This window comes from Puma concolor, chromosome A2 (genome assembly GCF_028749965.1).
Source record: "Puma concolor isolate L17-30 chromosome A2, mPumCon1.1.hap2, whole genome shotgun sequence".
Lineage (NCBI taxonomy): Eukaryota > Metazoa > Chordata > Mammalia > Carnivora > Felidae > Puma > Puma concolor.
This window is the reverse complement of record NC_141668.1, coordinates 43,539,124-43,558,575: the sequence shown is the minus strand read 5'-3', so window position 1 is coordinate 43,558,575 and position 19,452 is coordinate 43,539,124. Positions and strand designations below refer to the sequence as shown.

The 19,452-nt window shown below is 47.1% G+C and overlaps 1 protein-coding gene and 1 long non-coding RNA gene across 3 annotated transcripts in view; both read left to right on the top strand.

Moving 5' to 3' along the window:
* Positions 1 to 720: 720 nt before the first annotated feature.
* On the top strand, positions 721 to 3,968 carry LOC147583128 (uncharacterized). Its single transcript, XR_015245649.1, has 3 exons — positions 721 to 1,488; positions 3,479 to 3,671; positions 3,804 to 3,968. It is a non-coding gene; the product is annotated as an uncharacterized LOC147583128 (long non-coding RNA).
* A 9,687-nt stretch (positions 3,969 to 13,655) lies between these two features.
* The window catches only part of EEPD1 (endonuclease/exonuclease/phosphatase family domain containing 1), a 204,985-nt gene continuing 199,188 nt past the window's right edge, over positions 13,656 to 19,452 (top strand). For both annotated transcript variants that reach the window (XM_086692630.1, XM_086692619.1), the window contains exon 1: positions 13,656 to 16,191. The gene's annotated coding sequence lies outside the window, so the exon portion shown is untranslated. The remainder of the gene's footprint in view (positions 16,192 to 19,452) is intronic.

The window sequence follows — 19,452 nt, the reverse complement described above, 5'->3', positions numbered from 1 at the left end:
GTTGCAGACAACTGGGTGCGCCCAACATTTGTTCCCCTCTGAGGGTCCAGTAATGGCCAAAACCCTCAGGCTCCCTTCCCCACGCCCCAGGCTGCGCTGGGCCCAGCCTCTGCTCTAGGTGTCCCCAGCCCCGCGCTGGGACTTCTGCTTGCTGCCAGGAGAGACCTGAATCCCGCCGCCACCGTCGGAGGCGGGGTGGAGGGGGTGCTGGGGTTGCGGTTCGGGGTATTAGAGCAGCCACTGGTGGTGGCCCCAGGTCTGACTCGCGCGAGCCGGCCAAGGCGGGCTCCCCCGCGCCCCCTGGCTGCCGTGAACGCTTGCGCGGGCCCAGGCTCCCACGCGAGTCGCCCAGAGCCTCCACTCTCCGTGCGCGGCCAGCCCCGTGCCTCCTGGCATCTATCTCTCGGGGTCAAGAGGGGATTGGGATCTGTGGGGACAGACCCTGCTTTGCTCCTACGGGCCACCATTCGAGCGTCAGCGGCGCGCGGCGGCCCTTGGGACAGAAGGGGGCAGCATCTCCACGCAGGCTGGGACCAGCGCCGGAAGGTGGCTTTCCTAGGGGCCTCCCGGCGTGCGGGCCTCCGCTGGATTCCCCACCACTCAACAGCCGGGTTTTATTTTGTTTCGGAAATACTTCAGGACCTTCTGTTACTTTTATTTATTTAGGGAAGAGTTAAGAATGTTACAAAAGTAGCTTAGGCTCTTGGAACAGACCAAGCAACCAAAGATAAAGACAGTATTAATGGTGTAGCCATTCCTCAAAAAGTTAAACATAGAATTACTACATGACCCAGCTCTGAGTCATATAACCTAGAAGACTTCCACTTCTGGGCATATACTCAAAAGAAGTGAAAACAAGTTTCAAGCAGATACTTGCACACCCACGTTTACAGCAGCGCTCTCCACAATAACCAAAGGTGGACTCCTCCAGGGACACTCGCATGGATATACCAAATGTGGAATATACCACAGTGGACTATTTGTCTAGCCTTAAAAAGAAAATTTGGACACATGCTACAACACGAATGGATGACCTTTGAGGACATTATGCTCTGTGAAAAAAGCCAGACACCAGACACAAAAAGACAAACGTTGCATGATTCCACTGATATGAACTATCCAGAATGGGCAACTTCATTGGGACAGAAATTAGACTAGAGGCTACTAGGTTCTGGGTGGGGGCACCGGAGAGTTATTGCTTAATGGGTACAGAGTTTCTCTTTGGAGTGTTGAAATTTCTTGAAAATAGTGGTGATGGCCGCAGAGTATTGTGAGTGTAATTTGTGTCACTGAAGGCTACAACTTTGAGTTTACCTCTCTTCGTCCCCGAGGCCAGGGGCAGTGGAGGAACTTAACAGGAGCCTGAAGTCATGTAAATGGAAGGGGCAGGATTTGAGCAAGATCAGTGTGGGCAGCCTCCCTCCAAGAGGCCAGCAGCCGTAGTGAAGTGCTTCTCAGGGCCTCACACCTCCCTTGGAGTGCCATTTGGTGAGTGGCTTTTCTTTTCTTTTTTTTTTTTTTTTTCTTTCCTGTGGGGATCTGACCTTGGCCTGGGCCTGCTCTGGGCTTTAGTATGCTGGCCCCAAGCTTCCCTGAGACAGAGAGTGACAGTAACCGTTGGGGAACCCATTGTGGCCGGCTCAAAGCTCAGGTTAGCACAATGGGAAGGAGGCTCTGGTGGCTTTGCAGAGGCCCTCTCTCCTGCTGAGGTATGGCAGGGGTCACTGTGACCACCTCACACCCCCACCCCTCCCTGGGCCTTCACCACCCCCAACAACAGCCCCTCCCATGCCCCGCCCCCATGAAAGCTCAAGCTCCCTCCCCCCCTCCCATGGCTGTCTCCACCAGTCCTGTTCTTTCCTCCGAGGCTGGAGACTCCCCTGGGACCCACACGTTGCCTCCCCTCCCTCCCCAGCCCTGCATATATTGCCCAACAGGCACATCAAACTTCTGCTTGTGCTTCCAAACACTGGGGAGGGGAAAGCTTGAAAGTTGAAATTTTAAAAAAGGACATCAAATTACTTATTATGGGAAACCAAGATTCCAGCAAATCCTGGCTTGTGGTAGCTGTTTACGGTTATAAGTTGTTTCTACTTTGAACTGTATGGATGGCTGTGGGAGACGCTGGTCCTCAAGGGCTTATACTTCTTCGTGTCTTCAAATGGCCCCACCCAGCCTGCCTGGAGGTGGGTCTTCTGCCCCCAGCTTCTCGCTTACTCTCACGGGGGCCTGACCATCACATCCCTCGAGGCCAGGCCAGGGAGGGCCGGGAGAGTGGGTGGTAAAAGTTTGCATCACAGGAGTTTGCTGTCTATCCAGTGTGGTGTGGGGCAGGCGGGCCGCCCAGTGGAAATGCTTAGGAGAGAGGAGACTGGGAGAGGGAGAAGCTGGGGTCGAGGCCAGCCTGCAGAGGAGGACGAGCACCCAGTGTGCCGTTTGGGGCTCTGATCAAGGGCAATAGGGCACCTGCTTCCTGACGGCTGGGGAGTGGCAGGCACCGACCGAGGTCTCCTGGGAGTATCAGCATGGCCAGGCGGGGGAAGTGGGGTGCTGGGATTAGGAGTCCCTAGTGACCTCACCATGTCCTCCATGGACGAGCTGACCTCTCTGGAAAAAGGGTTTGATAGACACTCGCGTGTTCCTCCTGGAGCTGTGACAGCACACAGAGGGTCGTCACAGGGTTAATTGGTTTCAGACGTTGCCTAGCAGGTGGCCTGGTTATGGGAATGGGCCCGTAGGTGGAGGCCAGTCTGCCCCCCCACCGCCTGTGCCCTGCCCATTTCTCTGAAGAAGGTGAGAGGAGAGGGCGAAGTCTGTGCCAGGACCCCCCCGCCCCCAACAGAGCCGGGAACACAACTCCCAGAGGGCATGGGGAGGCACCGCCCCAACATCGGGCTCCCTCTGCAGAGTAACCCGTCCTGGCCTCCGCAGCCACAGCGGCACTGACTTCCTGGGGCTCTGTTAACAGTTTGGGATTTCAAGAAGTAAAAGGGCCTCAGTTTCCCCATCTGTCAGACTGGAGCAGTTGCTCCCTGACCGACAGCTTCACAGAACTCTTGTGCTAAAAGGGGCAGTCGATGTGCAGCACTTTCCCTGTGTTCAAGGCTGTTGGCCCACAGACAGGGGGCACCCCCATGGTGAAGCGGTCTGCCAACGTTGCCTCTTTACAAGTGGATTCGTAAGTCTGTCCTTTGGAATTAATTTCCCATAGATGGAAACACGTGGCAGATGAGGGATGCATGCTGCTTCTGCAAGTGACACAGCTAAGGGACCATGATGGCACAGCCACAGATGAGTTTGGCCTTGAAAGAAGTGAGAACCCAGAGTTAAAGTCAAACCTGGCCAGTGGAAGACCTCATAGCATCTGCAGCATCTGGGACTCTGTGTGGTGTGTGTGTGTGTGTGTGTGTGTGTGTGTGCACGCACACGCTTAGGGGGGCCATTTGTGATACCCACTGTTGGGCCTTCTCTTCACTAGCGGTTCTGTCACTAAAGAGAAAGGACCCCCTGAAAGTGAGAGGAGGAAGAGGTAGGAGACCGATTATCTCGTGGCTGAACCTTCTGTCAACGTTTTCGGAAAGAGCAGGGTGCTGTTCATTCCCAGGAAGGTGGTGAGGCCAGCACAGTACAAGACACGACAGGATGAACTTCTGGAGCTCTGGCAGAACCAGGTTTGGAACACATCCCCTGGGAGGGGCCGGCGGAACATACCGGAATAATCCAAAGTAATTACACTCGTCTCAACCACGTACATCAGGCAGGTGCCTGACCCTGAGCAAGCTCCCCCCACTTTTTTTTTTAAGTCTCACATTCCTGGGGTGGAGAACGGAGACCATCATCCGTACCTCGCAGCGTCCTTGTGAAGGTAAAACGAGACTGCGTCCATCAAGTGCCTGGCAAAGCATCTAGGATACAGTAGGTGCTTAATAAATATCAGTGTAGCAGGATGCTAGCTGAAAGATTGTGAAGTTCTGGTTTCTTAGTTTTGTGGGTGTTTTATTTAAGTCATTCTGTTCTTCCTTGAGGATGGAGGCCAAGTGGGCTTATGGCTGATTAGGAGACGAGGAACGGTGTTTTTCTCCTTCCAGGAAGAGAACTTTACTATTCTTAAGATCTTGACCTCCTTTACATCCAGAAAACCTTTGTAGTTTTAAGGCTGATGGCCTGTCATGGCACAAAGAAGCAGAATGGATGTGTTCCATTTTGGAGGCTTGAAAAGGGCCCAGTGGCCTGAGCCTGCCAGTTAGCCCCCAGGGGCTGGAATAACAAGCGGTAAGTTGGCCTCTGGGAGGGGAGAGGGCTGTGGGGACCGAGGAGCCTGTGTGGAGAGCCCTGGGCAGCCCCAGTGGGGAGGGTTGGAGTTTCCCTGAAGACCCCCCCTCCCACTGGGCAGGGCCCTGCCAGATTGCGGGGAGGGGGCCAGTGACCATGTGCTGTGGGGTGAGACCACAGCATTGCCCATGTGGGGGGAGTCACCATGACCTAGACCTTTTCAGGGCAGTGTGACCTCCCACCCCCACCCACACATGTTGTGGGATCCAAAGGAAGAGTCCTAAATTTCTGATTTGAAATACCTCCCAGTTAGTAGTAATAAACCAGAGGGGGAAAGCCTAACATTATTTGCATCTCGAGGCGAAGAATTCCTTGTGAATGAAATGCAGACAGAACTTGGTAACATTTGCTTGCAAATGAATCTCAGCAATTCAGCACCAGACAAAACTGCTGAAGTGTCTTTTTCATCTGGTCGCTTGGGTTCTCTTGACATCAAGTGGATAGAGGCCCGCGGAACAACAAGCCACCCCACCCCCCCAGAACAACAACAAAGACTGGGCGGGGGGGCGGGGGGGCGCGCAAGAAAAGGAGCCCAGTACCATTTATTTGATTAGAATACATGTGAACACACAATACATTCTTATAGGGACACTCACCCACTCAAGGATACGGTCTCGCATTGGTGAAGGACATGGGGACAAAGGGAGTCCGTGAGGAAAGACAATGTTAGGAGAGGGCCACCTGGCAGTGGCACCTGGTCCTGAGGCTGGAAGGATGACCAGAGCAGCTCTCTGCAGAGGCCACTCAAAGAGGTGAGACAGGACGTGATGGGCATTAACCATGAAGGTTCTGTCACAGGTCCCATCAAACCTTTGGGGATGCAGGAGGCTTTGGGGAATTTACACGCCCGTGTCTACCCTTTTGTTCAGATTGAGTGTCCAGTGTTTGACTCATTCAGACCCTGGCACCTGGGTGGATTCATGCGGGCTCACCTGGAAATGTCTCAGGTTCCCAGTAAACATAAACAGCTTGTGTCTGATGGGGATTTCCTCTTTGATTTCTTTCAGGAGTGACATTGAAAGTAAATTGTTCTACTTAAAGTGTTGAATCTTAACACATCTTTTCCTGTGGCTCCAGAACTCTCTTTTTCTATCAGGCTTTGTGGCTTTTATACAAGAACCAGAATTGAGGGCCAGGCCACACCCTGGACAGTCCTGGCCATGTCCTAGCCACTGACCCATAAGTGATGGGAATTATCTGTGGATTGTCTTTTTCGGGGAGATGGGGTGTGACTACAGTTCTGATCAATGATGCTGGTGACACTTATCTTTATCCAAAGAGATACATTAGAAACTTAGTGCTGTGTGGCTCCAAAGGGATCCCAGTCTTTCTGGGAGAAATGGCTAAGTCAATGATGATATAAGCAGAGAATGTAACATTTTGCTCTATGAAAAATCCGACTTTCGAAGCTTTCTTATTGACATGGGAAAATGTTAACATCACATCCATTCTGATAATCCACACCGGTGCCTCTGCGGCAGAACACCAGCTGATGAGAGAGGAACAGAAGCACAAACAGGCCACGCCCGAATCTTCTGGAAATTACTCTTTGGCTGGTTTCCATCCCATAGCTAATTGGTGTGCTTTTCAGACCTTGTGAACCAGAAGCGATGGCCCCAGGATCACGAACTTCGCAATTGGAAGCTCAGCCTGTCTTGGCACAGAGGGAGAGCCTTTGCTCCGCAAACCGTGGGTGATCACTCCTACTGGGAAGTCCAGGGTCAGCAGTCTGGGGTCAGGGTTCCAGGTTGGGTTCACTGATCAGGGCTTCAGGGCGTAGGACCCTCGTGCTTCCTGTACAGGCTGGGGGCAGGGGCCTTGCCTTCCTGCCTTCTCACGCCAAGTCCTAAGGTCATGCCCAGGTCTCTGGACCCCTGCCCTGTATCTGGTAAGGGACTTGTTTCTAGAATATGTAAAGAACTCCTACAATTTAATAATAAAAGGACAACCCAATTTAAAAAATGGGCAAAATATCTTAGTAGACACTTGTCCAAAGAAGATATACAAATATATAAGCACAGGAAAAGATGTTCAACATCACGAGCCATTGTGGGAATGTAAATCAAAACCACAACCAGATACTAATTCACACAGTAGGATGTTGATTATTAAAAATCCAGATAAGGAGGGGCACCTGGGTGGCTCAGGTGGTTAAGTGTCCGACTTCAGCTCAGGTCATGATCTCATGGTTCATGAGTTTGAGCCCTGTGTCGGGCTCTGTGCTGACAGCTCAGAGCCTGGAGCCTGCTTTGGATTCTTGGTCTCCCTCTCTCTCTGCCTCTCCCCTGCCCGCACTCTGTGCCTCTCTCTCAAAAATAAATAAACATTAAAAAAAAAAAAAAAAACCAGATAATAACAAGTGTTAGTGAGGTAATGGAAAAAGTAAAATCCTCACACACTGCTATGGGAATGTAAAATGGTACGTTCACTTGGGAAATAGTGTGGCAGAGTTATCATTTGACCCAGCAATTCCACCCCTAGGTGTATCCCCAAGAGAACTAAAAATATATGTCCACACGCAAATTTGACCATGAATGTTCATAGCAGCATTATTCATAATATCCAAAAGGTGGGAAGAACCCAGATGTCCACCATCTGGCAGGTAACAAAATGTGCTATATCCACACTATGAAATATTATTTGTTATAAAGAAGGAATGGGATACTGATATGTGCTACCTCATGGGTGAACCTGGAAAACATTATGCTAAGTGAGGAAGCCAGTCACAAAAGACCACATATTTGAAAAAAAAATTTTTTTAACCTTATTTATTTTTGAGAGACTGAGAGAGACCGAGCATGAGCACGAATGGCACAGAGAGAGAGGGAGACACAGAATCTGAAACTGACTCCAGGCTCTGAGATGTCAGCACACAGCCCGACCTGGGACTTGAACTCATAGAACGTGAGATCATGACCTGAGCTGAAGTCAGACGCTTAACTGAGTCACCCAGGCGCCCCACAAAAGACCACATATTGTATGACTCTATTTATGTGAAATGCCCAGAAGAAGGCAAATCTATAGAGACAGAAAGTGGCTCGATGTTTGTCAAGGACTGAGAGGTGAATGGGGGTGGGGGTGACATATTGGGGGGTGATAGCTAAAGTGCGCAGGTTTCTTTCTGAAGTAATGAAAATGTTCTAAAATTAATTGTAGGGATGGTAACCCAGCTCTGAAGAGAAAACAAACCACTGAAGGACACATTTTAAATGGGTGAACCATAAGGTATGTGAATTGTATCTCATTAAAGTTGTTACCAGAAAATCTTAGGGACTAATTACTTTTTTTTTTTTTTTTTTTTAAAACACACATTCCTTTTTAGGGACTAATTACTTTTAAAAGAGTCTTTACTTTAAAAAATAGTTCACTGGAGAATTTCTAAAGGTACATTTTACTTTATTTTAAATTGTTTTTATATAATAGGTGCATTTTATTTTTTAATTAAAAAAAAATTTTTTTTAATGTTTATTTATTTTTGAGATAGAGACAGAGCATGAATGGGGGAGGGTCAGAGAGAGAGGGAGACACAGAATCTGAAGCAGGCTCCAGGCTCTGAGCTGTCAGCACAGAGTCCGACGCGGGGCTCGAACTCACGAACCGTGAGATGATGACCTGAGCCGAAGTCGGAGGCTCAACCGACTGAGCCACCCAGGCGCCCCTAATAGGTGCATTTTAAAATATGGTTCACTTGCCACATATTTAAGGCATGAATTGCTCTAAGAAGCGAGGGATACATGTGTGGATGAAAGTCACATGTCTGGATACTCTGTATCCAGAACACCTGTGAAAAGATGTCAAATCTTGAATTTAGTCAACAATCATGAAAACAAAATGAGTCCCAAAAGGCATAGTCATATATGACTTCATAAATGCCATCTCCAAATAGAATGCTATACCCTCTAAGGAAAGGATTTCAGGGGATAGTACATACGTAAAGAAACCTGTTTCTAGTGATCTCTTCAGTGTGGCTCCTCCGGGGGCCGGTCCATACCCTTGGAGCACGCCTCCTCTCTGCCAAACTTGAGCAGCCACAGGGGCCTGGCTGAGCCCAGGGCCACTGAGGGTGGACTGGGACCCCAGTCCTGGGGACAGGTGACATCAGACAAAGGACCTGGCCTGACGGTTTCCTGGACATTCATTCCACTCCCGGGCCACCTGATGCCTCTCCTGAGACATTGACTGAAAGTTGCCAAGTCTAAGTAAACAATGAATTTATTTGTATAGAAATGTAGGGAAGAGGTGAAGCACAGGGCTGGGCCTGCCCCGGGAGTCCAACACAACATTCATGGCCCAAGAGTGTTTTGCAAGGAGGAAGTAAATCAGATATTCTGTATGATGGTCCCCAACGGCAGGGTGGGGGACAAGCCATTCAAACCTGTAAGCAATCACTGTTCCCTGGCTTATCAGCATATCTGCTCTAGAACAAGGAGCTCCTCCCGGATGTAGTTTTTGTTCCAAATAACAGGGGTCAAAGGGCATACCTTACTGTGGGGAGACTTCTATTCCCCATCCATAGGACCTGAGTGGGTTTTTGGGTTAGTATTTTGGGAAAAGGACCACAATTGTTCATATCTCCTTAGATTTAACTTTAAATCTCTTTAATCCTGGCTTGTTGGCAGGTGTTTTTTCACCAGACTGGCTTATATATTCACAGGTAGCACATATATATCTGATATTCCATCCACAGGCTGACTTTTCCATCAGTGCCTCTCCTGGGTCCTGATGAATTCAGAACGGTGCTCTGTACAAATGAACTTCTGAATGCGAGACTGATCTGAATTCAGATTAAGGCTCCCTTGGTTAGCCCCCGGGGGTCATTGGCTCCCTCTTCCATTTGTTTAACCAGTGACCCTGCCTCTTGGGGAGGGCTGGTGCTGCTCTGGGTGCCAGGCCCTCCCTCATGGTCTAACACCTCGACTGTGTATTTATTTTTAAAAGTCTTTATTATTATTATTATAATTATTATAATTATATAATTATATAATATTATTAAATTAATAATAATAATTTTATTATATAATTTAATATTATATATTAATATCAAATATTAAATATATTATTATTAATTATTAAATTATAATTATTATATAATATTAATATATTATATATTATATATAATATATTTTATATATTTTATATATTAATTATATAATATATATAATTATATATTATATATATAATATATTTATATATTTTTATATATTATTATATAATATTAATATATATAATAATATATATAATATATATAATATAATATATAATTATTAAATAATATTAATATAATTATATAATATTATTAAGTTAATAATAATTATTACTATTTTATTATTTTAATATGATTATTATTGTGGAATATTCCTCAAATTACAAAGAAGAAAATAAAAACAGTAATTCCATTTTCTAGACCTAATTACTGTCTTTTTACATCTGTATAGGTTTTTTGTATTATTGTTAAGACTATTTTTTAAGAGCAGTTTGAGGGTCACAGCAAAATTGAGCAGAAGGTAGAGATTTCCCCTGTATCCTCTGCCCCCTCCCACGCACAGCCTCACCCACTATCAACATCCCCATCTGGAGTGGGACATTTGTTACAACTGACACATCATCATCACCCAAAGTCCATAGTTGACATTACAGTTCCCTGCTGGTGTTATTCAGTCTGTGAGTCTGGGCAACAGTACAGTGACACAGAGCCATCATTATGAGCCATTTAGAGTATTTGCACTGCCCTAAAAACCCTCCAGGCTCCCCCTAGTCCTCCCTCCCCCTAGCCTCCTCCACCCCCCCCCCCCCCCCGGCAATCACTGCTCTTTTTACTGTTTTCATAGTTTTGCCTTTTCAAGAAGGTCATAGCATTGGAATCACACAGTATATAATCTTTTCAGACTGACTTCTTTCACTTAGTAATATGCAGTTAAATTCTTCCAGGTCTTTTTGGCACTGAATGTAGTCCATCATCTGGATGTGTCAGTTTATTTATCCATTCATCCTACTGAAGGACATGTTGGTTACTTCCAAGTTTGAGCAACTATGAATAAAGCTGCTATAAACATATGGTTTTTATTTTATTTTAATTTTTTTAATGTTTATTTTTGAGAGAGAGAGAGACAGACAGAGCACAAGCAGGGGAGGGGCAGAGAGAGAGGGAGACCCAGAATCTGAAACAGGCTCCAGGCTCTGAGCTGTCAGCACAGAGCCCGACACGAGGCTTGAACTCATGAGCTGTGAGATCATGACCTGAGTTGAAGTCAGATGCTTAACCGACTGAGCCACCCAGGTGGTCCAAAACATACAGTTTTTAAACATAATTTTGCAATATGCTTCTTTTATTCAACAATAGGTGGTGAACATTTTCTCAAATCATAAATGTTCCTGGGCAATCTTATTTTAAAGATCACACTGTAATCCATCACATGGATTACATGAGTTGATACAAATAAAGCTCTTAAAATGGTGAGTGGGGTGCCTGGGTGGCTTAGTCGGTTAAGCATCCGACTTCAGCTGAGGTCATGATCTCATGGCTCATGGGTTCCAGCCCCGCATCGGGCTCTGTGCTGACAGCTCAGAGCCTGGAGCCTGCTTCAGATTCTGTGTCTCCCTCTGTCTCTGCCCCTCCCCCGCTCATGCTCTGTCTGTCTCTGTCTCAAAAATAAATATAAACATTAAGAAAAATTTTTTAAATGATGAGTGACACATGGTAAGAACTCAATAAACCTTACCAATTATTATAATATGAATATGTGCATAAACTATATGTAATTTAATCAGCCCTTTATTATTCGATATGAGGGGGGTTTTTGCTTTTTCGCTAATATAAATAATTCTCCAGTACACATCCCTGTGGACAAATAACCAACATTTACAACAGTGTTGTTCTTTTTTTCTTTTCTTTAAGCTTTCTACATGTGTCTTTAGACTCTCACTTTCTAACCCCAAACAGAGCCAGTGGGGAAACACAGCACTGAAGGGAGCTGAGTTGTTTGGGTCCCAGTCCCTCTGTTACCTTGACCTACGTGAATGGCTCTGGACAACTCACTTCACCTCTGTTCTGTAAAAAGCAAAAACGTCCTAGGGGCGCCTGGGTGGCGCAGTCGGTTAAGCGTCCGACTTCAGCCAGGTCACGATCTCACGGTCCGTGAGTTCGAGCCCCGCGTCAGGCTCTGGGCTGATGGCTCAGAGCCTGGAGCCTGTTTCCGATGCTGTGTCTCCCTCTCTCTCTGCCCCTCCCCCGTTCATGCTCTGTTTCTCTCTGTCCCCAAAAAAAAAATAAAAAACGTTGAAAAAAAAATTAAAAAAAAAAAAAGCAAAACGTCCTCATAGAGCATAAGGCATAGACTTGCTGAATCACTATGTTGTATACCTGAAACTAATGTAACATTGTGTCAACTATATTTCAATTAAAAGCCAACAGGATAAAAAAAGTCCTCAGAGGATGGTAAAGAGGATGAAATGAGTTAATAATACATGTGCCATCAGCGGATGAATGGCTGAGCAAATGTAGTACATCCATACAATGGAATATTATTCAGCCATAAAAAAGGGACCGTAGGCATGGCAACCAGAGTCGATAATACTGTATGATATATTTGGAAGATGATAAGAGAGTAGATCTTACAAATTCTCATCGTAAGAAAAAAAACTTGGTAACTGTGTGATGATGAATGTTAAATAGACATTGTGGGGATCATTTTGCAATACAAACATTGAATGAGTGTGTTGTACATCTGAAACTATCATAATGTTATGTATCGACTACATTTCCAGAGACGGAATGCAGCACTGACACCTCCTATCATTTGAATAACCTCAAAAACATTACACTAAGTGGAAGAAGCCAGACCCAGAAGTCCAAGTATCATGTGATATCTTTTAAGAAATGTATTCAGAATAGACAAATCCAGAGAGACAAGACACAGTGATGGTCTCCGTAATGGGACAGAGAGGGGGGCAAATGGGCGGGAACTGCTTAATGGTACGGGGTGTTCTTCTGGGGTGATGAAAAAGTTTTGAAACTAGAGAAAGGTGGAGGTTGCACAATGTTGTGAATGCACTAAATGCCACTGAACTGTACATTTTTAAATGGTTAATTGTATGCCATGTGAATTTCATCTTTAAAAAGAAAGCAAAGCATTTTGTGGGATCCTAGCATCTAGTAAACAATGAAAATATTCTTACCACTCATCACCGCCTCCAGCCAGCATAGACTGTTCATCTCAGATGTTGTCAAAACAAGGGAAAAGAAATCATTAAATGGCAGGCAGTTTGAGGGAGTCCCGGGCCCCGTGGAGAGGATTTTCCTGAGACCTGCCCCTTACACAGCTGCTAAGATAATAACATTTTCATTTTGTTGCAAGGGCAGCAAATGGGAACGTGGGTCATGGAACAGAATTTGTAGCTCTTGGAGAGTTTCTGGTTTCATTCATGTGGCCCTGGGAATTGACAGTTGGAAAGCCATTCCATTGTTTAAATATTTCTGGCAGCTACACCCTTCTCTCCATCTCTGTTATTACTCTCTTAGTGCAGGCTCTCATCATCTTTTTTTCCTAAGATATAGTTCACATGCCGTAAATTCACCCCTTTGAAGTCTCCAGTGCAGGTGTTTCATATCTTCACAGAGTCATCGTCTTTTGCTGGGACAGGTGCAGTAGTCTCATAACCAGCCTTTCCGGTGCACTGTGTACTTCCTGGCGTACTCTTCTGGACTGTGCTTCCAACTTGAGCTCGTCTGATCCTTCTAAAACCCAAATATGATCATGTTCCCTTCCTCCTTAACCTACCTCTTTTATAATACCTTACAAGCTCCCCACCCCACTGCAAAATGTCTGAATTCCCAGCATGCCCCATATCTTCCTCCTTTCCAGACTGTCCTCTCCCACTGCCCCACTTTCACTCTTATAAACCACTTCAATAAAAAATCCTTGCACACATATCTCGATGAACTTGTATTAAAAATATATACTTGTAGTATATACAAGTATATAAAAATATATACTTGTAGTATATATTCCTAGAATTCCTAGCATGTATTCCTAGATCCAAGAATAGGCACATTTTAAAATATTGCCAAGTTGCCCATCAGTGATATATGAGTGGACATGCTTGCCCACACTGTCATCAACATCAGGTAGTAACCATTTAAAAAATCTTTACAAATCTTATAGATGAAAATAATGTCATTGTTTAAATTTGAATTTCTAACTAGTGAAGTTGTGCATATTTTCGTAATGTAGACTATATTTCCTGTTCTATGAAATCCTTGTTTATGTTCTTTTCACTCTTGGGGTGTGCACTTTCTTTCTTATTGATTTGTAAGAACTTTTTATTTATTTAGGAGATTAGAACTTGTAATATATGATGCAGGTTTTCTCAGGTTGTGGTTAATTCATTGCCTTTGCTTTGATGTTCTATTGTTGACAGAGAAGTTTTAAACTTTTTTGGTAGCCAAATTTATCAGCCTTTTCCTTTGGGTTTCTAGCTTTCATGTCATACTTGTAAGGTCTTTCCCACTCAAAGATTGTAGAAATATTCACCCCTATTTTCCTCTGAAATGTAAATGGTTTAACTTCCTACTCTCCTTTGGGTGTTAATGCTGAAGTGAGGAGGGAGAGAAGATTCCAGCCATATTCTGTAACAGTGGCCAAGAGCCCTGCTTTGGGAAACTGAGGACAACTGAGTGTGAGTACAAACCAATGACTTTGGGCAAGTTACACTCTCAGTGTCTCTGTTCCCTCTTCTGTGAAATGGGAAAAACCACAGAATGTGCTTGTAAGTGTGTGGTGAGAAGTCATTAAGATGATGTGTGTAAAGCAAAGAGCACAGTGCCAGGGGCAATGTAAACCCTGTGAGTTAGCTACTGTCCCGGTCTTTCTTCAGTGCTGGCCTTCATTCTAGCACCATTGCTGGAAGAATCCACCTTCTCCCCACAGTTGTGAAATGCCACCTGTTAAAGGCAACCATCCACTAGTTTCCCAGGTGCATTGGGTTTGTGTCTGGACTCACTCTTCTGTCAGTCTCTTCTGGGCCAGTGTCTCATCAGTGCACCTAAGGTTTGCTCACTTCTGGCCAGGGAAGTCTCCATGCCCCTTGGAGGCCCAGGCCGTGTGCCCTCAGGAACTCCCTTCTGTCTCTCCCATATCCCCTCCAGGGCCAGCCCCGTCCACCCTGTGTTTTGCATCTACTCATAAGTTTTCCTCCAACTTTCCAAGATGGGTGGGACCTTTTGTTATACGCACTTTGAGATTCAAGAAATGGAGAGCTGGAGAGTTCCACTTAGAACTTGAAAGTAAGACCGTACTCTCAGCTCTACCACATACCCTCTCTGAGCCCCCAGTTCCCATCTGTGAAACAGGGACCACCATCGCTCCCTTTTGGGGTTGTTACAAGAATCCGGCGGGGATGTGCACACCCTGGCAGAGTGCCTGACGCATGGGGACACCCCAGCTTCCAGGTGACGCCGCCTGCCTGTTGGAACTTCTAGTTCTAAATCCACACAGGCTTGCTCTACCATGCTTCCCCCACCCCCCCCCAAGACTGAATAATGCCACGCGGAGGCCTTCAGACCTCACCAAAATCTCCAGGCCCTTCTCTGGGGACTGCACCTTCTTCAGGATGCCCACACCAGCCAGGAATGTGCCCCAACTGAACGCAACTGCAGCCTTCCTAATTGCTGTTGCTAAGTATATATAGGACGCCCTGTACTATGCAAGTAGCACGTCTTCGTCACCATGGTGACCAGGCAACTTCAGTCTCCAAACACATTCCTGTGCAGCATGTGTCTATCAGGGCAGAAGGGAGCCAGTGAAACTGTGAGTCTGGCAAAGGAGGGTGGCCCCACCCCCCAGTCTCTGGCTCTCAGAATTGAGTGGCCAGTGCCCCGCCCTTTGACTGTATAAAGCTCTTCTTCGGAAACTTTCCTTGTCGGCACCCAAGCCACACATCTCCATCACCTGAAACCGATTCAGGAAAAAAGGCCCCAGGAGAAGGAGACTCTACGGGGGACACCTGCGAATCTGGGTAACTCAGAGAATGCAGGATTCACCAGGGCACCCTGAAGGCGCAGGCTTGGTGGTAGCAGAACAAATCCCCGAAGCACCCGCAGAAATCCTCTTTTGGAAGGTACTCTCCAGGATGGAGCTAAAAGCACAATGTAGGTGCCTCAAGAGCCTCTTGCTTCTAGGGAAATCGTGAGACAAACAGTTCCTGCTTACGGCTCTTGAGCTCCTGCCAATTGAATCAGAATCTTGGGGGTGGGGGTGAGCATCGATGGGTGTTTTCTCCAGGTGATGGTCAAGAGCCCTGATGGGAACTCCAGGTGAGGCTGCGAGGATTATCACACGCTTGAGGGAAGCTGCCAGAACTGGGAGTCTTTTTGAGGGGCAGCAAGGAGGCTGCAACCTGGAGCCCAGCAAGATCGTTTGTGAATGTGCTCCTGATACTGAGAAGGCCTGTAGGGCCAGCGTCTCTGCGAAGCAGAAGGGGAGTCAGGTTTTGGGGTTGGAGGTGAAGTTCTGCTAAGAACCGAGATTGGTCTTGGGCAGTCGTGTCCCTTGCTCTGGGCTCTGCACTTCGGGGCACCCTGCCCTCACCAGGCATCCTCAGGGGCTGAGACAACTACTTGCCCAGAGCCTGCACACTCCTTTTGAAGCCGTGCCCTTGTCACGCGGGGTTCCGAATACCTGCCCAAATGCCCTGAGCCTGCTTCTAGGCACGCGAGGCCTCTGCCCTGGGTCCATCTTCCCCAGGAAGACTGTACAGAAAGCTGGGCACCTGACGGACGGCCCGAAGGCGGCCGCCTGCAAGCTGGTGTGGAGAGACTGGGCTGAACGGTCCCTACACTCAGAAGTCATGAGGCCATTTGTGGTAAGAGATGGGAGGGGGTGGGTGAGATGGCCCGGGGGCCAGGGACCTGCAGATGTGTTCCTGCTCCACGGTGGCTGAGGGCAGGGCTGGCTTATGCCCATCATCTTGGCTCTACTCAGTCTCTCCCTCAAATGTAGTAACTGTGTTCTCCAAATCATGCCTCATTGTGTCCTTGAGCCTGTAAATCTCCTTCTCTCTGCCTCACGCGCTCCCTCATTGTCTGCCTTGCAGGCTTAACCCAGGTGTGGTCTCCCCAGAGGGAGTCCTCCCCGCCCCCCACCCCCTCAGTGCTCCCAGTACTGTTGCCTGTCTGCTGCCCCTGGTCTGGGAACAGTCACTCTGATCTGCACATATGGGCAGAAAGCTTCATCTCTCCTCTACGTGGCACCTTGTTTTCTTTCGGGTCCCTAGCCCCTGGCTACCACACCTAGCAGGGAACACCATTTAAGGACTGGTTCGTGAACTGGATTCAGTCATTTTGATAATTATGGGAGGAAGGCTTTGGAGGCCTCCTCTGACATTTACCCCAAACTCTGGTTTCTTGGGGGAAAATACAGTGCTCGTTCTGAAGAGTCAGTTTCTTCTGTTGAAGTAAGGGCTGGGTGATTATTGATCTGTTCTAGCATTTCCAGCCTCTGAGCTGCCCTCATGTGTGTGGACCTTCCCCCCCCCCCCACCCCCTTCTGCCTGCCACCAGCTTCATGGAGAAAGCTGGACGAGCAGGTGCATCCCTGCTGCCAAAAATCCGAGGAGCTCAACTGCCCAGGGAGGAGGTGACCACGTGTCCTGATTTGCCCAGGACAAGTTGTGTGCATATCTGTTGTTCTGGAATGATTGTTAATAGGACTCCTTTTGGGGCGCCTGGGTGGCTTAGTTGGTTAAGCGTCCAACTTTGGCTTAGGTCATGATCTCATGGTTCGAGCCCCGCATCGGGCTCTGTGCTGACAGCTCAGAGCCTGGAGCCTGCTTCAGATTCTGTGTCTCCCTTGCTCTCTGCCCCTCCCCCACTCGTGCCTTCTCTGTCTCTGTCTGAAAAATAAACATTAAAAAAAATAGGGCTCCTTTCACTCTCTAAAGTGTCCCATCACTTGATAAGATATATTATGGGGCCTCTAAACAGCAGAATCTGGGGCACGCTGCCAAGATCATCAGCCTGAACATTTGCACTGTTTTACTTGAGTTCTGGGAATTCTTCGATTTACTGTATCCTCTGAAAGGTTCACAGAAAGCGGGGGTGGGGGGGTGGTATTTTCATGGCCTTATTACGAATCCTAACTGGTTCTCTTTAAAATCCAAGCGAATACTTTTAAAATTCTGTCCAATCCAGTGACTCTCAGGCTGTGTTTCCAAAGGACACTGATGAAGGGAGTCCGGAAAGAGTACGTCCAATAACGATGGCTGTGTCCCATGTCACAAGGAAATTATGAGTCAGTGGATAGAATGGACTTGAGTTCAGTTTCTTCTCCAGCAGGTTTTTATATGCCTTTGGGAGCTGATCCTGTCTGCCAGCTGGTGGATAAATACACCAATGCTAAGTGAATATGAGTTTCTAAAAACTCAAGAAAGTGTTTAATAACTTACATATTTTTAATGAGGTGAGAATTGCATGCCTGGAATATGGCCAGATTTTCATTTGGTGAAATTCGTTGTAGTTTATGTGATGGAATTTAACACATCAACATGTCCTAGTGCTTTCATATTACATTAATATCTAACATTTGTTGTGCTTTAATATGTGGCAGGCTGGAGCCGAATGAGTCCTATACGTCATCTCTGTCATCCTCAATCCCATGAGGGAGGCGCTATGGCCACCCCATTCCATGGGAGAGGAAACCGGGCTTTGGGAAGGAAGAAAGCTTTACTCCCGGTCTTACGACTTCCAGGTGCTCTAACACCTAAAGTCCTTTGAAATCCTCTTTGAAGTCCTGAATAGTACAGTTACAAACAATTCTGTCATTTGACCTTTGCCCTCAGGCCATGTTCGATAGCAGTTAGAGACAGCTCCCGAAGCTATAGTGATATCATCTGAATTTTCCTTTTGACTCTGAAACAACCTCTTGTTTTGCTATAGTTTTTTTTTTTTTCTTTTGAGGGGTGAAGTTAATGAATCTGGAAAAACTGAGGCCATCTCATATTAAATATTTTTTGTTTGTTTATTTTTGAGAGAGAGAGAGAATGCAAGCGGGACAGGGGCAGAGAGAGAGGGAGACACAGAATCCAAAGCAGGTTCCAGGCTCTGAGCTGTCCGCACAGAAGCTGATGCAGGGCTTGAACCCACGAGCCATGAGATTGTGACCTGAGCCAAAGTCAGATGCTTAACAGACTGAGCCACCCAGGTGCCCCAAGGCCATCTCATACTAAATAAGCTGCTTGTTAGCCTGGGGAGCTCTCCCAGCCAAGAGCTCTGCACACTTTCAACTGTTCTCCTCAGAGCTCCGTTTCTTCCAGACCCCTCCCTCTAGTGTGCTTTCTCCTTTTCTTAGCTTTCCTACGAAGGGTGCTTTGGGATGCTTGTAATCTGGTACATAAAAGGTGCTCAATAAACACTGGTTTCAAGAATGAATGTGTCAAATGAGAGAAGCAATGACTCAGTCTCACTTTCACCAAGAGTGAATGGCTACATTTTGCCGAATCCCCTTGCTGTGAGTTTCTGGGTGACTGCCAGGAAACTGAATCTCTGTGTCCTCTGGCTGATGGAAGGTAGCAGATCCACTGGTTGTGTAAAGCTTCCCCTCTGTCCTGTGACCTCATCAAGACCATTGGAAGGCGAAGGAGGGAAACTTACCTGTCTGTACTTTGCCAATCGAATTTGCCTTTCACAGTCCAGTTGCTTTCAACTCCCCACTGAGCCTTCCACTGCATCTTACACCTGCTGCTGTGCGGCCGTGTGCTGACCTTCACCATGGGACCTGTCCCCGGGGAGGCAGCCCGCCATCTTGCCCCACCCACCGCCCACTTCCCATTTGCCTTGCTCACTCTGAGCAGCCCAACCACGTTCTGCTGTTCCTGATTCAATGATTGGCAACAGGCCACCTGAGCCTGGAGGACTTGTCCCGTCTCCTGGCTGTCTGCAGAGAGGACACTGGGAGGTGGCTGACCCAGCTGAGATGCTTTTCTTGCTCACATGGGGAGTGTGCTTACTGCCAAAAGTTCTGAAGGCCTTTGTGTCCCCCTGTGGTGTCAGAGCCTGAACCCACTTTGCATTCCAACGTTGCACTTTTCCTGGAAAGCTCTGGACTTTCTCTCCAGCACTGGTTTCAT